This window comes from Tenebrio molitor, chromosome 3 (assembly GCF_963966145.1).
Source record: "Tenebrio molitor chromosome 3, icTenMoli1.1, whole genome shotgun sequence".
Taxonomy (NCBI): domain Eukaryota; kingdom Metazoa; phylum Arthropoda; class Insecta; order Coleoptera; family Tenebrionidae; genus Tenebrio; species Tenebrio molitor.
Window position 1 is genome coordinate 86,224 of NC_091048.1, and position 12,365 is coordinate 98,588.

Genomic DNA, 12,365 nt, shown 5'->3' on the forward strand with positions numbered 1-12,365 from the left:
GCAGCTTCTTTTGAGCCAAAAATCTTCGAAAATTAAAAAAAATATTTTTTTACGAATTGCGCAAAAATTTTTATTTGAAAAGAAGCTCTTTGACGAGAGGAATCCAACGGTGTAAAATTTATTGCCGTAGCTTGCTTAATAACGGAGCTATGGCCGTTTAAAGTTTTGAAATTTCAAACGGCCATAACTCCGTTATTAAGCGACTTAGAGTGATGAATTTGGCACCGTTGGATTCCTCTCGCCAAGCAGCTTCTTTTGAGCCAAAAATCTTCGAAAATTAAAAAAATATATTTTTTTGCGAATTTCCCAAAAAATTTTATTTGAAAAGAAGCTCTTTGACGAGAGGAATCCAACGGTGTAAAATTTATTGCCGTAGCTTGCTTAATAACGGAGCTATGGCCGTTTAAAGTTTTGAAATTTCAAACGGCCATAACTCCGTTATTAAGCGACTTAGAGCGATGAATTTGGCACCGTTGGATTCCTCTCGCTAAGCAGCTTCTTTTGAGCCAAAAATCTTCGAAAATTAAAAAAATATATTTTTTTGCGAATTTCCCAAAAAATTTTATTTGAAAAGAAGCTCTTTGACGAGAGGAATCCAACGGTGTAAAATTTATTGCCGTAGCTTGCTTAATTACGCAGCTATGGCCGTTTAAAGTTTTGAAATTTCAAACGGTCATAACTCCGTTATTAAGCGACTTAGAGCGATGAATTTGGCACCGTTGGATTCCTCTCGCTAAGCAGCTTCTTTTTTTGCGAATTTCCCAAAAAATTTTATTTGAAAAGAAGCTCTTTGACGAGAGGAATCCAACGGTGTAAAATTTATTGCCGTAGCTTGCTTAATAACGGAGCTATGGCCGTTTAAAGTTTTGAAATTTCAAACGGCCATAACTCCGTTATTAAGCGACTTAGAGAGATGAATTTGGCACCGTTGGATTCCTCTCGTCAAGCAGCTTCTTTTGAGCCAAAAATCTTCGAAAATTAAAAAAAATATTTTTTTACGAATTTCGCAAAAATTTTTATTTGAAAAGAAGCTCTTTGACGAGAGGAATCCAACGGTGTAAAATTTATTGCCGTAGCTTGCTTAATAACGGAGCTATGGCCGTTTAAAGTTTTGAAATTTCAAACGGCCATAACTCCGTTATTAAGCGACTTAGAGTGATGAATTTGGCACCGTTGGATTCCTCTCGCCAAGCAGCTTCTTTTGAGCCAAAAATCTTCGAAAATTAAAAAAATATATTTTTTTGCGAATTTCCCAAAAAATTTTATTTGAAAAGAAGCTCTTTGGCGAGAGGAATCCAACGGTGTAAAATTTATTGCCGTAGCTTGCTTAATAACGGAGCTATGGCCGTTTAAAGTTTTGAAATTTCAAACGGCCATAACTCCGTTATTAAGCGACTTAGAGCGATGAATTTGGCACCGTTGGATTCCTCTCGCTAAGCAGCTTCTTTTGAGCCAAAAATCTTCGAAAATTAAAAAAATATATTTTTTTGCGAATTTCCCAAAAAATTTTATTTGAAAAGAAGCTCTTTGACGAGAGGAATCCAACGGTGTAAAATTTATTGCCGTAGCTTGCTTAATAACGGAGCTATGGCCGTTTAAAGTTTTGAAATTTCAAACGGCCATAACTCCGTTATTAAGCGACTTAGAGCGATGAATTTGGCACCGTTGGATTCCTCTCGTCAAGCAGCTTCTTTTGAGCCAAAAATCTTCGAAAATTAAAAAAAATATTTTTTTACGAATTTCGCAAAAATTTTTATTTGAAAAGAAGCTCTTTGACGAGAGGAATCCAACGGTGTAAAATTTATTGCCGTAGCTTGCTTAATAACGGAGCTATGGCCGTTTAAAGTTTTGAAATTTCAAACGGCCATAACTCCGTTATTAAGCGACTTAGAGTGATGAATTTGGCACCGTTGGATTCCTCTCGCTAAGCAGCTTCTTTTTTTGCGAATTTCCCAAAAAATTTTATTTGAAAAGAAGCTCTTTGACGAGAGGAATCCAACGGTGTAAAATTTATTGCCGTAGCTTGCTTAATAACGGAGCTATGGCCGTTTAAAGTTTTGAAATTTCAAACGGCCATAACTCCGTTATTAAGCGACTTAGAGAGATGAATTTGGCACCGTTGGATTCCTCTCGTCAAGCAGCTTCTTTTGAGCCAAAAATCTTCGAAAATTAAAAAAAATATTTTTTTACGAATTTCGCAAAAATTTTTATTTGAAAAGAAGCTCTTTGACGAGAGGAATCCAACGGTGTAAAATTTATTGCCGTAGCTTGCTTAATAACGGAGCTATGGCCGTTTAAAGTTTTGAAATTTCAAACGGCCATAACTCCGTTATTAAGCGACTTAGAGTGATGAATTTGGCACCGTTGGATTCCTCTCGCTAAGCAGCTTCTTTTTTTGCGAATTTCCCAAAAAATTTTATTTGAAAAGAAGCTCTTTGACGAGAGGAATCCAACGGTGTAAAATTTATTGCCGTAGCTTGCTTAATAACGGAGCTATGGCCGTTTAAAGTTTTGAAATTTCAAACGGCCATAACTCCGTTATTAAGCGACTTAGAGAGATGAATTTGGCACCGTTGGATTCCTCTCGTCAAGCAGCTTCTTTTGAGCCAAAAATCTTCGAAAATTAAAAAAAATATTTTTTTACGAATTTCGCAAAAATTTTTATTTGAAAAGAAGCTCTTTGACGAGAGGAATCCAACGGTGTAAAATTTATTGCCGTAGCTTGCTTAATAACGGAGCTATGGCCGTTTAAAGTTTTGAAATTTCAAACGGCCATAACTCCGTTATTAAGCGACTTAGAGTGATGAATTTGGCACCGTTGGATTCCTCTCGTCAAGCAGCTTCTTTTGAGCCAAAAATCTTCGAAAATTAAAAAAAATATTTTTTTACGAATTGCGCAAAAATTTTTATTTGAAAAGAAGCTCTTTGACGAGAGGAATCCAACGGTGTAAAATTTATTGCCGTAGCTTGCTTAATAACGGAGCTATGGCCGTTTAAAGTTTTGAAATTTCAAACGGCCATAACTCCGTTATTAAGCGACTTAGAGTGATGAATTTGGCACCGTTGGATTCCTCTCGCCAAGCAGCTTCTTTTGAGCCAAAAATCTTCGAAAATTAAAAAAATATATTTTTTTGCGAATTTCCCAAAAAATTTTATTTGAAAAGAAGCTCTTTGACGAGAGGAATCCAACGGTGTAAAATTTATTGCCGTAGCTTGCTTAATAACGGAGCTATGGCCGTTTAAAGTTTTGAAATTTCAAACGGCCATAACTCCGTTATTAAGCGACTTAGAGCGATGAATTTGGCACCGTTGGATTCCTCTCGCTAAGCAGCTTCTTTTGAGCCAAAAATCTTCGAAAATTAAAAAAATATATTTTTTTGCGAATTTCCCAAAAAATTTTATTTGAAAAGAAGCTCTTTGACGAGAGGAATCCAACGGTGTAAAATTTATTGCCGTAGCTTGCTTAATTACGCAGCTATGGCCGTTTAAAGTTTTGAAATTTCAAACGGTCATAACTCCGTTATTAAGCGACTTAGAGCGATGAATTTGGCACCGTTGGATTCCTCTCGCTAAGCAGCTTCTTTTTTTGCGAATTTCCCAAAAAATTTTATTTGAAAAGAAGCTCTTTGACGAGAGGAATCCAACGGTGTAAAATTTATTGCCGTAGCTTGCTTAATAACGGAGCTATGGCCGTTTAAAGTTTTGAAATTTCAAACGGCCATAACTCCGTTATTAAGCGACTTAGAGAGATGAATTTGGCACCGTTGGATTCCTCTCGTCAAGCAGCTTCTTTTGAGCCAAAAATCTTCGAAAATTAAAAAAAATATTTTTTTACGAATTTCGCAAAAATTTTTATTTGAAAAGAAGCTCTTTGACGAGAGGAATCCAACGGTGTAAAATTTATTGCCGTAGCTTGCTTAATAACGGAGCTATGGCCGTTTAAAGTTTTGAAATTTCAAACGGCCATAACTCCGTTATTAAGCGACTTAGAGTGATGAATTTGGCACCGTTGGATTCCTCTCGCCAAGCAGCTTCTTTTGAGCCAAAAATCTTCGAAAATTAAAAAAATATATTTTTTTGCGAATTTCCCAAAAAATTTTATTTGAAAAGAAGCTCTTTGGCGAGAGGAATCCAACGGTGTAAAATTTATTGCCGTAGCTTGCTTAATAACGGAGCTATGGCCGTTTAAAGTTTTGAAATTTCAAACGGCCATAACTCCGTTATTAAGCGACTTAGAGCGATGAATTTGGCACCGTTGGATTCCTCTCGCTAAGCAGCTTCTTTTGAGCCAAAAATCTTCGAAAATTAAAAAAATATATTTTTTTGCGAATTTCCCAAAAAATTTTATTTGAAAAGAAGCTCTTTGACGAGAGGAATCCAACGGTGTAAAATTTATTGCCGTAGCTTGCTTAATAACGGAGCTATGGCCGTTTAAAGTTTTGAAATTTCAAACGGCCATAACTCCGTTATTAAGCGACTTAGAGCGATGAATTTGGCACCGTTGGATTCCTCTCGTCAAGCAGCTTCTTTTGAGCCAAAAATCTTCGAAAATTAAAAAAAATATTTTTTTACGAATTTCGCAAAAATTTTTATTTGAAAAGAAGCTCTTTGACGAGAGGAATCCAACGGTGTAAAATTTATTGCCGTAGCTTGCTTAATAACGGAGCTATGGCCGTTTAAAGTTTTGAAATTTCAAACGGCCATAACTCCGTTATTAAGCGACTTAGAGTGATGAATTTGGCACCGTTGGATTCCTCTCGCCAAGCAGCTTCTTTTGAGCCAAAAATCTTCGAAAATTAAAAAAATATATTTTTTTGCGAATTTCCCAAAAAATTTTATTTGAAAAGAAGCTCTTTGACGAGAGGAATCCAACGGTGTAAAATTTATTGCCGTAGCTTGCTTAATAACGGAGCTATGGCCGTTTAAAGTTTTGAAATTTCAAACGGCCATAACTCCGTTATTAAGCGACTTAGAGAGATGAATTTGGCACCGTTGGATTCCTCTCGCTAAGCAGCTTCTTTTTTTGCGAATTTCCCAAAAAATTTTAATTTTCGAAGATTTTTGGCTCAAAAGAAGCTGCTTGACGAGAGGAATCCAACGGTGTAAAATTTATTGCCGTAGCTTGCTTAATAACGGAGCTATGGCCGTTTAAAGTTTTGAAATTTCAAACGGCCATAACTCCGTTATTAAGCGACTTAGAGAGATGAATTTGGCACCGTTGGATTCCTCTCGCTAAGCAGCTTCTTTTTTTGCGAATTTCCCAAAAAATTTTAATTTTCGAAGATTTTTGGCTCAAAAGAAGCTGCTTGACGAGAGGAATCCAACGGTGTAAAATTTATTGCCGTAGCTTGCTTAATAACGGAGCTATGGCCGTTTAAAGTTTTGAAATTTCAAACGGCCATAACTCCGTTATTAAGCGACTTAGAGTGATGAATTTGGCACCGTTGGATTCCTCTCGCCAAGCAGCTTCTTTTGAGCCAAAAATCTTCGAAAATTAAAAAAATATATTTTTTTGCGAATTTCCCAAAAAATTTTATTTGAAAAGAAGCTCTTTGACGAGAGGAATCCAACGGTGTAAAATTTATTGCCGTAGCTTGCTTAATAACGGAGCTATGGCCGTTTAAAGTTTTGAAATTTCAAACGGTCATAACTCCGTTATTAAGCGACTTAGAGCGATGAATTTGGCACCGTTGGATTCCTCTCGCTAAGCAGCTTCTTTTTTTGCGAATTTCCCAAAAAATTTTATTTGAAAAGAAGCTCTTTGACGAGAGGAATCCAACGGTGTAAAATTTATTGCCGTAGCTTGCTTAATAACGGAGCTATGGCCGTTTAAAGTTTTGAAATTTCAAACGGCCATAACTCCGTTATTAAGCGACTTAGAGAGATGAATTTGGCACCGTTGGATTCCTCTCGTCAAGCAGCTTCTTTTGAGCCAAAAATCTTCGAAAATTAAAAAAAATATTTTTTTACGAATTTCGCAAAAATTTTTATTTGAAAAGAAGCTCTTTGACGAGAGGAATCCAACGGTGTAAAATTTATTGCCGTAGCTTGCTTAATAACGGAGCTATGGCCGTTTAAAGTTTTGAAATTTCAAACGGCCATAACTCCGTTATTAAGCGACTTAGAGTGATGAATTTGGCACCGTTGGATTCCTCTCGCCAAGCAGCTTCTTTTGAGCCAAAAATCTTCGAAAATTAAAAAAATATATTTTTTTGCGAATTTCCCAAAAAATTTTATTTGAAAAGAAGCTCTTTGACGAGAGGAATCCAACGGTGTAAAATTTATTGCCGTAGCTTGCTTAATAACGGAGCTATGGCCGTTTAAAGTTTTGAAATTTCAAACGGCCATAACTCCGTTATTAAGCGACTTAGAGCGATGAATTTGGCACCGTTGGATTCCTCTCGCTAAGCAGCTTCTTTTGAGCCAAAAATCTTCGAAAATTAAAAAAATATATTTTTTTGCGAATTTCCCAAAAAATTTTATTTGAAAAGAAGCTCTTTGACGAGAGGAATCCAACGGTGTAAAATTTATTGCCGTAGCTTGCTTAATAACGGAGCTATGGCCGTTTAAAGTTTTGAAATTTCAAACGGCCATAACTCCGTTATTAAGCGACTTAGAGAGATGAATTTGGCACCGTTGGATTCCTCTCGTCAAGCAGCTTCTTTTGAGCCAAAAATCTTCGAAAATTAAAAAAAATATTTTTTTACGAATTTCGCAAAAATTTTTATTTGAAAAGAAGCTCTTTGACGAGAGGAATCCAACGGTGTAAAATTTATTGCCGTAGCTTGCTTAATAACGAGCTATGGCCGTTTAAAGTTTTGAAATTTCAAACGGCCATAACTCCGTTATTAAGCGACTTAGAGTGATGAATTTGGCACCGTTGGATTCCTCTCGCCAAGCAGCTTCTTTTGAGCCAAAAATCTTCGAAAATTAAAAAAAATATTTTTTTACGAATTTCGCAAAAATTTTTATTTGAAAAGAAGCTCTTTGACGAGAGGAATCCAACGGTGTAAAATTTATTGCCGTAGCTTGCTTAATAACGGAGCTATGGCCGTTTAAAGTTTTGAAATTTCAAACGGCCATAACTCCGTTATTAAGCGACTTAGAGTGATGAATTTGGCACCGTTGGATTCCTCTCGCCAAGCAGCTTCTTTTGAGCCAAAAATCTTCGAAAATTAAAAAAATATATTTTTTTGCGAATTTCCCAAAAAATTTTATTTGAAAAGAAGCTCTTTGACGAGAGGAATCCAACGGTGTAAAATTTATTGCCGTAGCTTGCTTAATAACGGAGCTATGGCCGTTTAAAGTTTTGAAATTTCAAACGGCCATAACTCCGTTATTAAGCGACTTAGAGCGATGAATTTGGCACCGTTGGATTCCTCTCGCTAAGCAGCTTCTTTTGAGCCAAAAATCTTCGAAAATTAAAAAAATATATTTTTTTGCGAATTTCCCAAAAAATTTTATTTGAAAAGAAGCTCTTTGACGAGAGGAATCCAACGGTGTAAAATTTATTGCCGTAGCTTGCTTAATTACGCAGCTATGGCCGTTTAAAGTTTTGAAATTTCAAACGGTCATAACTCCGTTATTAAGCGACTTAGAGCGATGAATTTGGCACCGTTGGATTCCTCTCGCTAAGCAGCTTCTTTTTTTGCGAATTTCCCAAAAAATTTTATTTGAAAAGAAGCTCTTTGACGAGAGGAATCCAACGGTGTAAAATTTATTGCCGTAGCTTGCTTAATAACGGAGCTATGGCCGTTTAAAGTTTTGAAATTTCAAACGGCCATAACTCCGTTATTAAGCGACTTAGAGAGATGAATTTGGCACCGTTGGATTCCTCTCGTCAAGCAGCTTCTTTTGAGCCAAAAATCTTCGAAAATTAAAAAAAATATTTTTTTTACGAATTTCGCAAAAATTTTTATTTGAAAAGAAGCTCTTTGACGAGAGGAATCCAACGGTGTAAAATTTATTGCCGTAGCTTGCTTAATAACGGAGCTATGGCCGTTTAAAGTTTTGAAATTTCAAACGGCCATAACTCCGTTATTAAGCGACTTAGAGTGATGAATTTGGCACCGTTGGATTCCTCTCGCCAAGCAGCTTCTTTTGAGCCAAAAATCTTCGAAAATTAAAAAAATATATTTTTTTGCGAATTTCCCAAAAAATTTTATTTGAAAAGAAGCTCTTTGACGAGAGGAATCCAACGGTGTAAAATTTATTGCCGTAGCTTGCTTAATAACGGAGCTATGGCCGTTTAAAGTTTTGAAATTTCAAACGGCCATAACTCCGTTATTAAGCGACTTAGAGCGATGAATTTGGCACCGTTGGATTCCTCTCGCTAAGCAGCTTCTTTTGAGCCAAAAATCTTCGAAAATTAAAAAAATATATTTTTTTGCGAATTTCCCAAAAAATTTTATTTGAAAAGAAGCTCTTTGACGAGAGGAATCCAACGGTGTAAAATTTATTGCCGTAGCTTGCTTAATTACGCAGCTATGGCCGTTTAAAGTTTTGAAATTTCAAACGGTCATAACTCCGTTATTAAGCGACTTAGAGCGATGAATTTGGCACCGTTGGATTCCTCTCGCTAAGCAGCTTCTTTTTTTGCGAATTTCCCAAAAAATTTTATTTGAAAAGAAGCTCTTTGACGAGAGGAATCCAACGGTGTAAAATTTATTGCCGTAGCTTGCTTAATAACGGAGCTATGGCCGTTTAAAGTTTTGAAATTTCAAACGGCCATAACTCCGTTATTAAGCGACTTAGAGAGATGAATTTGGCACCGTTGGATTCCTCTCGTCAAGCAGCTTCTTTTGAGCCAAAAATCTTCGAAAATTAAAAAAAATATTTTTTTACGAATTTCGCAAAAATTTTTATTTGAAAAGAAGCTCTTTGACGAGAGGAATCCAACGGTGTAAAATTTATTGCCGTAGCTTGCTTAATAACGGAGCTATGGCCGTTTAAAGTTTTGAAATTTCAAACGGCCATAACTCCGTTATTAAGCGACTTAGAGTGATGAATTTGGCACCGTTGGATTCCTCTCGCCAAGCAGCTTCTTTTGAGCCAAAAATCTTCGAAAATTAAAAAAATATATTTTTTTGCGAATTTCCCAAAAAATTTTATTTGAAAAGAAGCTCTTTGACGAGAGGAATCCAACGGTGTAAAATTTATTGCCGTAGCTTGCTTAATAACGGAGCTATGGCCGTTTAAAGTTTTGAAATTTCAAACGGCCATAACTCCGTTATTAAGCGACTTAGAGCGATGAATTTGGCACCGTTGGATTCCTCTCGCTAAGCAGCTTCTTTTGAGCCAAAAATCTTCGAAAATTAAAAAAATATATTTTTTTGCGAATTTCCCAAAAAATTTTATTTGAAAAGAAGCTCTTTGACGAGAGGAATCCAACGGTGTAAAATTTATTGCCGTAGCTTGCTTAATTACGCAGCTATGGCCGTTTAAAGTTTTGAAATTTCAAACGGTCATAACTCCGTTATTAAGCGACTTAGAGCGATGAATTTGGCACCGTTGGATTCCTCTCGCCAAGCAGCTTCTTTTGAGCCAAAAATCTTCGAAAATTAAAAAAATATATTTTTTTGCGAATTTCCCAAAAAATTTTATTTGAAAAGAAGCTCTTTGACGAGAGGAATCCAACGGTGTAAAATTTATTGCCGTAGCTTGCTTAATTACGCAGCTATGGCCGTTTAAAGTTTTGAAATTTCAAACGGTCATAACTCCGTTATTAAGCGACTTAGAGCGATGAATTTGGCACCGTTGGATTCCTCTCGCCAAGCAGCTTCTTTTGAGCCAAAAATCTTCGAAAATTAAAAAAATATATTTTTTTGCGAATTTCCCAAAAAATTTTATTTGAAAAGAAGCTCTTTGACGAGAGGAATCCAACGGTGTAAAATTTATTGCCGTAGCTTGCTTAATTACGCAGCTATGGCCGTTTAAAGTTTTGAAATTTCAAACGGCCATAACTCCGTTATTAAGCGACTTAGAGCGATGAATTTGGCACCGTTGGATTCCTCTCGCCAAGCAGCTTCTTTTTTTGCGAATTTCCCAAAAAATTTTATTTGAAAAGAAGCTCTTTGACGAGAGGAATCCAACGGTGTAAAATTTATTGCCGTAGCTTGCTTAATAACGGAGCTATGGCCGTTTAAAGTTTTGAAATTTCAAACGGCCATAACTCCGTTATTAAGCGACTTAGAGCGATGAATTTGGCACCGTTGGATTCCTCTCGCTAAGCAGCTTCTTTTGAGCCAAAAATCTTCGAAAATTAAAAAAATATATTTTTTTGCGAATTTCCCAAAAAATTTTATTTGAAAAGAAGCTCTTTGACGAGAGGAATCCAACGGTGTAAAATTTATTGCCGTAGCTTGCTTAATTACGCAGCTATGGCCGTTTAAAGTTTTGAAATTTCAAACGGTCATAACTCCGTTATTAAGCGACTTAGAGCGATGAATTTGGCACCGTTGGATTCCTCTCGCTAAGCAGCTTCTTTTGAGCCAAAAATCTTCGAAAATTAAAAAAATATATTTTTTTGCGAATTTCCCAAAAAATTTTATTTGAAAAGAAGCTCTTTGACGAGAGGAATCCAACGGTGTAAAATTTATTGCCGTAGCTTGCTTAATTACGCAGCTATGGCCGTTTAAAGTTTTGAAATTTCAAACGGCCATAACTCCGTTATTAAGCGACTTAGAGCGATGAATTTGGCACCGTTGGATTCCTCTCGCCAAGCAGCTTCTTTTTTTGCGAATTTCCCAAAAAATTTTATTTGAAAAGAAGCTCTTTGACGAGAGGAATCCAACGGTGTAAAATTTATTGCCGTAGCTTGCTTAATAACGGAGCTATGGCCGTTTAAAGTTTTGAAATTTCAAACGGCCATAACTCCGTTATTAAGCGACTTAGAGCGATGAATTTGGCACCGTTGGATTCCTCTCGCTAAGCAGCTTCTTTTGAGCCAAAAATCTTCGAAAATTAAAAAAATATATTTTTTTGCGAATTTCCCAAAAAATTTTATTGAAAAGAAGCTCTTTGACGAGAGGAATCCAACGGTGTAAAATTTATTGCCGTAGCTTGCTTAATAACGGAGCTATGGCCGTTTAAAGTTTTGAAATTTCAAACGGCCATAACTCCGTTATTAAGCGACTTAGAGAGATGAATTTGGCACCGTTGGATTCCTCTCGTCAAGCAGCTTCTTTTGAGCCAAAAATCTTCGAAAATTAAAAAAATATATTTTTTTGCGAATTTCGCAAAAATTTTTATTTGAAAAGAAGCTCTTTGACGAGAGGAATCCAACGGTGTAAAATTTATTGCCGTAGCTTGCTTAATAACGGAGCTATGGCCGTTTAAAGTTTTGAAATTTCAAACGGCCATAACTCCGTTATTAAGCGACTTAGAGTGATGAATTTGGCACCGTTGGATTCCTCTCGCCAAGCAGCTTCTTTTGAGCCAAAAATCTTCGAAAATTAAAAAAATATATTTTTTTGCGAATTTCCCAAAAAATTTTATTTGAAAAGAAGCTCTTTGACGAGAGGAATCCAACGGTGTAAAATTTATTGCCGTAGCTTGCTTAATAACGGAGCTATGGCCGTTTAAAGTTTTGAAATTTCAAACGGCCATAACTCCGTTATTAAGCGACTTAGAGAGATGAATTTGGCACCGTTGGATTCCTCTCGTCAAGCAGCTTCTTTTGAGCCAAAAATCTTCGAAAATTAAAAAAAATATTTTTTTACGAATTTCGCAAAAATTTTTATTTGAAAAGAAGCTCTTTGACGAGAGGAATCCAACGGTGTAAAATTTATTGCCGTAGCTTGCTTAATAACGGAGCTATGGCCGTTTAAAGTTTTGAAATTTCAAACGGCCATAACTCCGTTATTAAGCGACTTAGAGTGATGAATTTGGCACCGTTGGATTCCTCTCGCCAAGCAGCTTCTTTTGAGCCAAAAATCTTCGAAAATTAAAAAAATATATTTTTTTGCGAATTTCCAAAAAATTTTATTTGAAAAGAAGCTCTTTGACGAGAGGAATCCAACGGTGTAAAATTTATTGCCGTAGCTTGCTTAATAACGGAGCTATGGCCGTTTAAAGTTTTGAAATTTCAAACGGCCATAACTCCGTTATTAAGCGACTTAGAGCGATGAATTTGGCACCGTTGGATTCCTCTCGTCAAGCAGCTTCTTTTGAGCCAAAAATCTTCGAAAATTAAAAAAAATATTTTTTTACGAATTTCGCAAAAATTTTTATTTGAAAAGAAGCTCTTTGACGAGAGGAATCCAACGGTGTAAAATTTATTGCCGTAGCTTGCTTAATAACGGAGCTATGGCCGTTTAAAGTTTTGAAATTTCAAACGGCCATAACTCCGTTATTAAGCGACTTAG